Below are 10,122 nucleotides of genomic sequence, written 5' to 3'. Positions count from 1 at the left end.
GACTAGGTTGCTTGGTGGTGGGACCGAATATACGGCCGGATACGACCCTGACGATGTTCCTTCCTGCGATAAAGGAATGGGCGCATTGCCCTGATGCTCATCAGAGTCTGTGTTGATGAAAAGGATATGGACGATGTCATCTTTATCCTCTTCGGTGAGGGTGTCATTTGAAGATGGGTCTTCAATGACGGAGTCATTGGAGGATGAAACCTCTGAAGGAAGAGCCGGGTCAACTGCCGTTTCGACCTTTATACTTTCGTCTGGTCTGGATTCAGTTGGTTCATTCTCAATGACCGACACTTCAGCTGACCACTTGAGCGGGCCAGCTGGATTTTCAACTATCGAGGGATTAGGCACGAGTTTTTGGTATCCAGGAGGAAGTCGTAACGGTGAAATCGGACGATCTTCCAAAACTCTCTTTGCCTCATCTAAGAATGGACATCGGTGGATGGCATGATCGCCTTCACACAACATACAGGGTGATCTTGGTCTCCCTTTTCGTCCTTCACTCTCGCTAGTTGACGGATTGCAATCAACATGACTACCAGAGGTTGATGCTACCGGATTGTGCAACCTTGGGGACCAGTCCCTTAGTATCCGGGGAATACAAGGACAATCACGATGGAAGTGGGTCCCTTTGCAAATGACACATGGCGATTTAGGCCCGGTCGGTGCAGTGTGTGGGTTTTTGTCAGCTGTCTTTTGCTTGCCCCCAGTCGCCTTCGCCATAGGCCCCTTCTGCTTCTTTTCTCTTTTCTTCTTTTCCTTCTTCTCCATGGGAGGTTGACTTTTGCCGGCTCTACCTTGTGAAGATGAAGGATCAGAGGAAGAATTGTAAGAAGTGGAAGGCTGGTGGGTAGTTTTAGACTGGTCTGACTGTTGATTCGACTGCTCAGGATTAGTGGCGATCTGAACTACATTAGTTGAAAAGAGCCATACAGGTAGGCCAATTGTCAATCCTGGAAGTGACAGTGTGGCCATATGAGGCGCACCAACATCTCCCCAAGAGGAGAAGGGGTTTGGACTTCCGCCAAGGTTACCTCCTTGGTTGGTGGGCTCCATACCTTTCAATTGAAAGATCAACGTGGGAATAAGAGGTGATTATGTTCCGTTTAAAATAAATTTTATTAACGACGCTTTTAGACACAAACTTGCTTTTTCATATTTTAAGAGTCGAGAAAAAGCTAAAGATGACTCTAGTCTCCTTCGATGTATTAACGAGCCCGAAGTGACAAATGCTCGGATGGACTTTTTCAGTTATAGAGTTTGAAAAAAGCCAAAAGAAACTTCTCTGGAGTTCTAGGCAGAGGGTGTGCCAAACTTTTCGCGAAACCACAGAATACGTTTTACGGTACGGGTGGTCGATCTTCGTGAATGCTGTGTTCACTGCATCGCGATCAGTAGGGCGGCCGACACGGCTTCCTATGGATAAAGGATAATTGCCTATAGGGGTCTCCCAATATATACTCGACGGTACGTGGGAGCACAAGTCCGTATTAGTGCCACCGACTCTCAGGAGGAATCACCCACCTTCGTAGAGATCGACAGTCACTATGTTTAACGACGCCGGAACACGTCTCTACCTAGACCTCTATTTGTTTGCGTTATGTTACAAAGCGTTGTTATGTAAATTGGATTTATTTTAATGTTGATCTTGCTTAGCAGTTTGCCTTTTAGGATCACCACGAGATGTATGTAACAAATTCCTGAATGCAGCCTAAGATGAGAAGTAAACTTTTCAATCTTTCAACTTTGAAAACCTTAACTATTGAGGGAAGAGAAAGGCAAATCTTTTCTCACAGATCATAGAGCACACACTAAATGCAATTTTTTTCTAAATCGCCAAGCAAACAGTCAAATGCAAAATGCACAATGCATGTATTTTCTTTTCCCTTTCTTAATGTGGATGGGTTACAAAAAGAAAGTGGTTATATAACTTTGATTTCGATTTAAAGCGAAAGTAAACAAGCTTGTCCAAAATCAAAAGACACCTTAAGATTTACTTGCTTAATCACTGGAAATGCATGAAATCAAACCATAATGACGAAAGTAAAATGACTAATCAGCTATGGACAGCAAACAAGCTAACTCTTTAGACCAGCAAAATGCCTAACACAGGTTCAGATCTAAGAGGCCAAAAGCAAGACTAGTTTACTCTTCGTTATGGGAAATTGTAAATGAGTAAGAAATACAAAGAACAAGTACAATTTCGTTATATAACAGAGGCAGAATGATGGCAAGTAATATTGGTTTCAGAACAGGTGCAAGACTGACACCTAGCAGCAAAATCTAAGTGAAAACAGGCAAGAGAAAGCGAGGAAACCCCAAATGCACTAGGCAAATTTGGGCCAACACAGGTGCTGCACAGCCAATCTGGCTCTCAGCGTAGGTAGCCCTTTCGGGACCTGCGTTGCAAAGCAGGTAGCCTGTGTACTACCTACTTTGGAAAACGAAACTTGCGTTTTCACAGTTTCCGGGTCATAATTTTCTCAAAAATGCACAGTTTTTTCTCAAATCAGAAACAATCAGTCAAGCACACTCAAAGGGATGATTAGGAAGGTGAAAAGCTATCACTAAGAGCTTACAAGGATCCTTGTAGATCAGCTCTTCAAATCATGAACTTGCTCAGAAATGAGCTAGAGCAGCTGCCCTCTACTTCGCTTTTGATATAGTCAAAAGCTTTTCGATTTGGTACTCTTTTGTTCAGGAAATGAATAGCAAGATACTACAAACACAATCAAACGGATACGATCCCCAGTGGAGTCGCCAGTTTGTTGTAGGGAAAAGTATCCGACTCGGATGACCCTATCCCACTCTAAGGGTGATAGTTCCTTAGCAACAACTGTAAAACAAACTACTTAAGGTTTACTTCTTTATGAAAGCAAAAGAGGATGGAGAAATGCACTAACCGTTGCCTTGCGCTTAATGTCGAATCCAAACTCTTCTCTTTGGCCGCTTGCTCCTAGCTCCCTGTTCTTTTGCTTGCCCAGCCAATGAGATCCTGCAAAATAACAAAGAAGGAAACTACAAGAGGCATGCAATCATAACTGGTTCATGGATTAGTGTAAACCAAACATGCAATCATCACAATATATTATTGAAACAAGAGCACATAGAAGAACCTCAATAGCTTTTATTAATGAAGAAGTAAAGGTTCTGAGAGTATTACAACCATTGAAGGCTCCAACCCAGCAACACCTCCCAGCAGAAAGAATTTCTCCTCTTCACCTCTCTCAAACAATCACCCAATAGTTCTATAGTGAAACCAACAGCATATCATTACTTTGCACAAAATTCCAGCCTCTTGAGCTCATAGGAGAGAGCTCAATATATAGATGAATTGAGAAAGGATGAGTCAGCTTGCAACTGATGTGTAGCTGCCTTGTGTCCTCTCTCTCTTCAGTTAATCTTTAGTTGATCTTCAGTTCTTGAGTCCACTTGGAGAACCTTGCTTCCACTTGGAGAAACAGAGCCTCTGACTCATCACAAGGCGAAATACCTGATCCAAGTGTCATTTTTGGAAGATTCCAGAGCAATGACTCAGTGTGCCACTTGTCTCATCTCGCTCAGCGCAGGTGGCCTTTGTTCCACTTGCTTTGCAACGCAGGTACACCATGGAGCAACTGAGTTTCAACGCAGAAACCTAGTGGAGCACCTGCTTTGATTTCAGGATTGCTTGTTTTTGAGTGTTTTCAGGTGGAGAACTGATCTGAGAGCTGTTGGTTTGCTGACCTTGTTCCTCTAGGGGTAGGAACATCATGTTTAGGGAACTTTGGATCCCTTGGATTATTGACAATTCATGCTTGTTGCTGTAAGGCACAAATTTGTCTATAACACTTGCAAGGGAATTTGAAATGAAGGACATGGGTATCATGCACTACTTCCTCGGGCTGGAAGCATGGCAAGACGATAGGGAATTATTTGTGTCTCAAGGAAAGTATGCCAACAAGATACTATAGAGTTTCCACGTGGAGAGTTGTAAACCCATGGAGACACCTCTAGCGACCAACCAGAAAAAGGAGACTACCACTTCAGGTGAAGAGGTGGATGCTACAATTTACTCACAACTAGTGGTTTTATTGATGTATCTTATGAGCACATGACCAGATATGTGCTATGTAGTCAACCAACTGATCCAAGTTATGGTTAGGCCAACCAAATTATATTGGAAGGTAGCTAAGCATGTTTTACGGTACCTCAGAGGCACTACCCAATATGGATTATGGTACATAGTAGAGCGAGTGAAGTTGTGTGGCTTCATAGATGCAAATTGGGCAGTGATTCCATTCAAACAAAAGAGTACATCATGTGGAATTTTCAATGTTGGGTCTGTAGTGGTTTCCTCGTACAGCAGGAAGCAAAGATATGTGGCGCTTAGCTCAACAAAAGCATAATATGTGGCTGCAATTCAAGCAACATGTGAGGTGATATGGATGAGAAAGATACTTATGGGACTTATTAGTCAAATGATGGCTCCAATTGTGATCTATTGTGATAATGAGAGTTGCATTAAGCTCTCTGAGAATCTAATATTTCACGATTGATCCAAGAATATAGATATCTTGTATCATCATTTATGGGACTATGTGTAGAGGCGAATAATGTTGCTACAATACATTCCAACATAGGAACAAGATGCTGACATCTTGACAAAGGCCTTGTCAAGAGGGAAGTTCAAATTCCATCGGTGCAAGATAGGGGTGGTTGATAATCCATTTCTTGTTGGGAGGGAGTGCTGAGAAGTGCAGCAAGAAAGTCTCAATTTGACTTTGCCTTAGTCAAATTGAGAAAATTTGAATTTCCATATCAACGGAAAACTTGGATGTAGTTAACATGTGTGACATGGCTCTTGTCACTTAGTTAGCTCAGCAAATTCGAGTTAGAGGGGTTGGAGTTCAGTTAAGCATGTGTGATTGTTAAATTTTAGTAATCCAACTTAGTTAAACTAGTTCTAATAATTGGAGGAACTAGTGGAAGGTCAGTTGTGCAGTGTGAGAGTAGTCTAACTCAATGATCATCTAGTTAACTGATCAATCGGCCTAAAATAACTAGTGCATGCAGAGAATTAGAGTTCCCAACTGTGGTGGAGATTCCAAGGTAGTGCAACAAGCAGTTGTAAACTATTTTGAGTGTACAAGTGTTGCATGCAGGAAAATTATCAAACCTTGGGAATTGTGCAATCAATTGGAGGAATAATTCCTACAAAACAGGGGCTAATTCTCTAGGAATTGCGCAAGGAAATAAGGGCTCAAGCAGAGGGAAAATTTGACTAAGTCTGGGTCAGAGCTTCTCATTGAGCAGAGAGAGAGGTTATTCACTTACAGGTTGAGCTCAGACTGAGTTAGTGATTGTAATACGTCTCTATTCATTTGATTAATGCAAAGAGGCTTGATGGGTTTTTTTTCCGAGTTGGGTTCCCATAGAAAAATATTGTGTATGTGTGTTATTTATTATTGCATGTCTAAGATTGTTGTTCTAAATTGTGAATTGAATTCCACAAATTAGTAGAGTAGAATTGTGTCTCTTGATTTAGATTAAAATTTCTTGAGTAGTTACAATTCTATCACCAAATTTACACACAACCTTAGATAAGTTTTTATTAATGAAATAGAAACCATAGGGCAATTTGCCTTATAGTCGTCCCAATATTTCCCCCACTGCTTCTTCTGATGCATATGTGTGAATGTGGAATGGCAAGGCCCAATTCAGATCCCTAAGAACCGGTGCAGTTGTCAATTTCTCTTTGAGCTCTTCAAATTCCTTTTGACACGGGTTTGTCCAACATAAATTTGTGTCTTTTGTTAGTAAACCAAACAAAGGTGAAGAAATTTTACTGAAATATTTAATAAATTTCCTATAGTATCCAACAAGTCCTAAAAATATCCTAAAATATTTTTGTCTTTTGGTGAATGGAACTTTTCTAATAATTGCAATTTTATTAGGATTAACCTAAATTCCATCTTTAGAGAGGAAGTGGCCTAAAATAATTCCTACATTCATAAAAAATTGGCACTTTTTAGGGATTAAGGAGAGATTATTTCTATGCATATTTTCAAAACCTTTCATAGGTTGGAGAGGGCTTCCTAGAAAGTATCTCCATAAGGTGTGAAGTCATCCATATAAATCTCAACTGAATCATGTACGAGATTAACAAAAATACACAATACTGCCCTTTGGAAGGTGGCAGGGGCATTGCACAAGCCAATGGAAGAATCCTATATGCAAAGGTCCACCATGGATAGGTGAAATTAGTCTTATCCTGGTCTTTGGGACTGATTTGGATCTGATTTTACCCACTAAACCCATCTAGAAATGAAAAGAGCTTCTTTCCTGCAAATATATCCAAAACTTGGTCAATAAAAGGTAAAGGAAAGGGGTAAAAGTTTAATTAGGGGAGAAGCGATGGCGAGGGTTTACGCGAGGGTTTACGCGGCCGAGCTCTGCGATGGCGCTGGCTCATGCAACAATGGAGGAAGCGGAAGGGTCAATCTCAGTCCCGGCAAAAGGAATGGAGGAGCTATGAAATTTTTTGCAAGACAGAACTCAGATCTGCAGCTTTGTGACGCAGATCAAGCAAACCAATGGTCCAAGCAACCGCCGTCGAGCTCTGTCCAGGCACCAGTGCCATTGATCCGAGGGTCGGTTCATAGATCCAGCGTAATGCACTCCCCTACAGTCCGATTGACAGATCGACCTCTGCTATGGTCTGATCTGGAAGTCCTTTTTCGGGGAGAGCGAGATCTTGGAGCGGCGGTCAGTGCAGTCTATGGGATCGATGCCGCTGCCCTGGAAATGGAACTCCGAATCCAAAAACGAGCCAACATTTGGAGGGATCTGCGTAATAGGAGGCCAGATCTGGGAATACAGCTTGATCCCAGGCGGCAGAACGATGACATCAACCCTAGATCGGGCAGAGTTTCTGCAGATCTAGTCATGCATAAGGGAAAACGAACCAAAACGGAGCCAGATCTGAAACTACGCCATCAGCCAGAGCAGGTAACAAATACTTGTTTTCAGATTCTGATTAAACCCCCTCAGGGGAAAACTCGTTTAGTATGGGTTCATGCAGGAGACACCTCCATGCATCTGAAAAATCAAATAAGGGCAGAAATGGGATACCCAGTTCAGGCCCAGCACCTGGTCAGTGGAAGGTGGTCCCTTCAGGACTGTAGATCGTTGGAAAGTTACGAGATTGGGCCAGGTTCAACCATTACCTTAAATCTCAGATTAAGAGGGGGGGCTCTGCCTCAGGGACAAACAAGCCCCACAGGGGGGAACAAAGGAAAAAAAACTGCAGCCCAACATCAACCAAAGGGATCCTACAAAAACATCTTACAGGGCAGCAGGAATTCAGGGCTCGCTCCAGATCAAGGCGGACACATGCCCAAGCCATACATAGTGGATCAGTCAGAGCAAACCCCAGCGTTAAACTTAGATTCTTCAGGGCTTGATGATTTCGTCAAGTCCTATGAAACGCAAGCTCTAATTTGCCGTTTCAACAGTTTCTGGCCCAAACCTATGGATCTTTTCCATTGGATCTTCACCAGCTGGACCATGGAATGTGATATTCATTTATGCTCAAAGGGTTTCTTCATAGTAAGATTTACATCCAAGGAAGTCAGAGATACAGTCATCAGTGCCGGGCCATGGTTTTGGGGAACGTCGGGGCTGTTTGTGACCCCATGGTTCCCTGATTTCGATCCAAATAAAATGACTGTAACTAAAATGCCAGTCTGGGTTAGACTTCACAATCTCCCTTTGCACTTTTGGGATGAACGAGTGCTGGAGGGCATTGGGAACAGCATAGGGAAATACATCAAAACAGATCTGGAAAGGATCGATGAAAGGATCTACACCTACGCACGTATCTGTGTGGAAGTAGATTTAAGTAAAGGGCTGCCGGAAAATATAAGTTTGATTTACAAACAACAGAACTGGTTGCAGGTATTAGATTATGAAAACACCGCTTTCAGATGTAGGATCTGTAGGCAGACAGGACACTTACAAAGCTCATGTCCAGAAGCCAAGAATAAAAAGAAGCAGCAAGGGAAGCAGAGAAAAGGATGGCACTTTCCTCCCCCAGATTCAGAGGACGAAGAATCGGAAGCAGCTGAGGAAGAACTCCCAGCAGAGAAAACTGAGGTAGCTCAAGAAATGGAGAATCAGAAAGGAATTTCATCAGACAACAAGGCAGTGGAGACACGCATGGATCCTAGTACAGGAGGCATCAAACGGCACCACCACTCAGACACTTCAGATTCAGACAAAGAACCTGGTCCACAGAATACAGAGACACAGTTAGTTATTGCTTCGATCGAGCCCTCTCAAGGAGAGTGGCGTAAGGTCGAAAAGAAAAAGGGGAGAAAAACCTGATGCGTGAGTCCTACTCACTGCCGATTTTCAGTTTTTCTGCCCCTCTCTTTCTCATTCCTCTCTTCTCTTTTCTTATTCTTTTTGCACGTTAGTTCACTAACGTTGCGTGGGGTGCGAAAGCACTCGGGCCCTTGTGGCTGCATACGGAATGCTTCATTGCATCTGCTAGTGTAACTTTTCATTATCTTTTTAATAAAAAGTTACCGTTTTTTTCCTTGGAAAAAAAAAAGGTAAAGGAAAGTGATCTTTCTTAGTGGCCTTATTAATTTCTCTATAATCAATGAAAATTCTCCATTTCCCATTCTTCTTAGGCACAATTACTAAAGGTGACACCCACTCACTGTATGAAATTGGATAGATAAAACTTACATCTAATCATTTGTGCAATTCCTCTTTTACAATGTCCTTCAGTGCAGGGTTCATACTTCTTTGAGGTTAGCGAATAGGTTTATGGTATTATTTAATATATATATATATATATATATATATATATATATATATATATATATATATATATATATATATATATATATATATATATATATATATATATATATATATATATATATATATATATATGCTGAGTATATAGGTTTGAAGTCCTTTCATGTCTTTGTAATCCCAAGCAAAAGCATCAATATTCTACCTTAAAACAGTGAGCAATTGTTCTTCCTGATCAGCTGAAAGAAAGGGGTTGATTTTCCGAGTTTTGGAGGGTTTATTTCTACAATTTTTACCTTAATTTGATTAGAACCAATAGTGATTAGATTTTCCCATGAACTATCTTTAGGCTATCATAAAGATTCTTCTTTTATACCATCAATTTGCATGGCACTCAGATACTTATTTTTCAAAAAATTGTCAATCTGATTGTCCTCATTTAATTACCTACTACCAATAATGGCTTCTAATGTACAAAAGGGGTAAGGTGATGATTGATAGAGTTATTATTTTGCTTCCTCTTCTACCCACGTAGGAAAATCATGCTCAACAAGGGGTTGAGCAGGGGGATATAATACAGGTTGTTTTGTTAGCTGCTCATTTGTAATTGTCATGTTTCCAGCGTTATAGTTGATATAGCCATCAACAATAGCTAACCAAGGTCTTCCAAGGTTAAGAGGATAGCCATTGAACTTGGTTTTGGCCTGGAGAACAAGGAAATTAGTGGGGTACTCCCAGGAATCAATGGAAACCATGACATCCCCAATGACACCCTTGGGTGCTACTATGGATATGTATGCAAGTTGCAACATTGTGGTGGTTTTCTTTAAGGCTCCTTGGAGGTTAAGCTTGAGCATAGTCCCCTTGGTCATGACATTGATTGCAACCCCTAAGTCAATGAGGGTATTGGGAGATACAATGGTTTTAATGTGCAGATATACTATCAGGATGCCAGGATCCAAATAATTTTGGATGATGACCTTCCCAAGCATTAGATCATCCACTTTCCTAATGAAATTGATAGTAGGGGCATTCTTCCTCCTCCTTCCTCGCCTCTTGAGACATTCTTCCTTAATGATTTTGTTTTATATGAGAACATTCTTGATGACCTATAGGAGGGGAATCTTAACACACATATTTTTAGTTCTCCTAAAAGTTCAACTTCTTCTCGGGTGTGTGTTTTGGGATGGATCAACCTTTCAAGATAGGGAGGTTTGTTGGCTTGAGGAGTGCTTTCTTCCTTCTCTTCTTCAAGGTTTTCGGCTAGAGAATGTGGGTGAGTATTAGGAAGTACCTTCCCAGACCTAA

The sequence above is a fragment of the Pinus tabuliformis genome, chromosome X, assembly GCF_031772625.1.
Source record: "Pinus tabuliformis cultivar Carrire ecotype Pingquan chromosome X, CPIR1, whole genome shotgun sequence".
In the NCBI taxonomy this organism is placed as follows: Eukaryota; Viridiplantae; Streptophyta; class Pinopsida; order Pinales; family Pinaceae; genus Pinus; species Pinus tabuliformis.
This window is presented reverse-complemented; position numbering follows the sequence as displayed.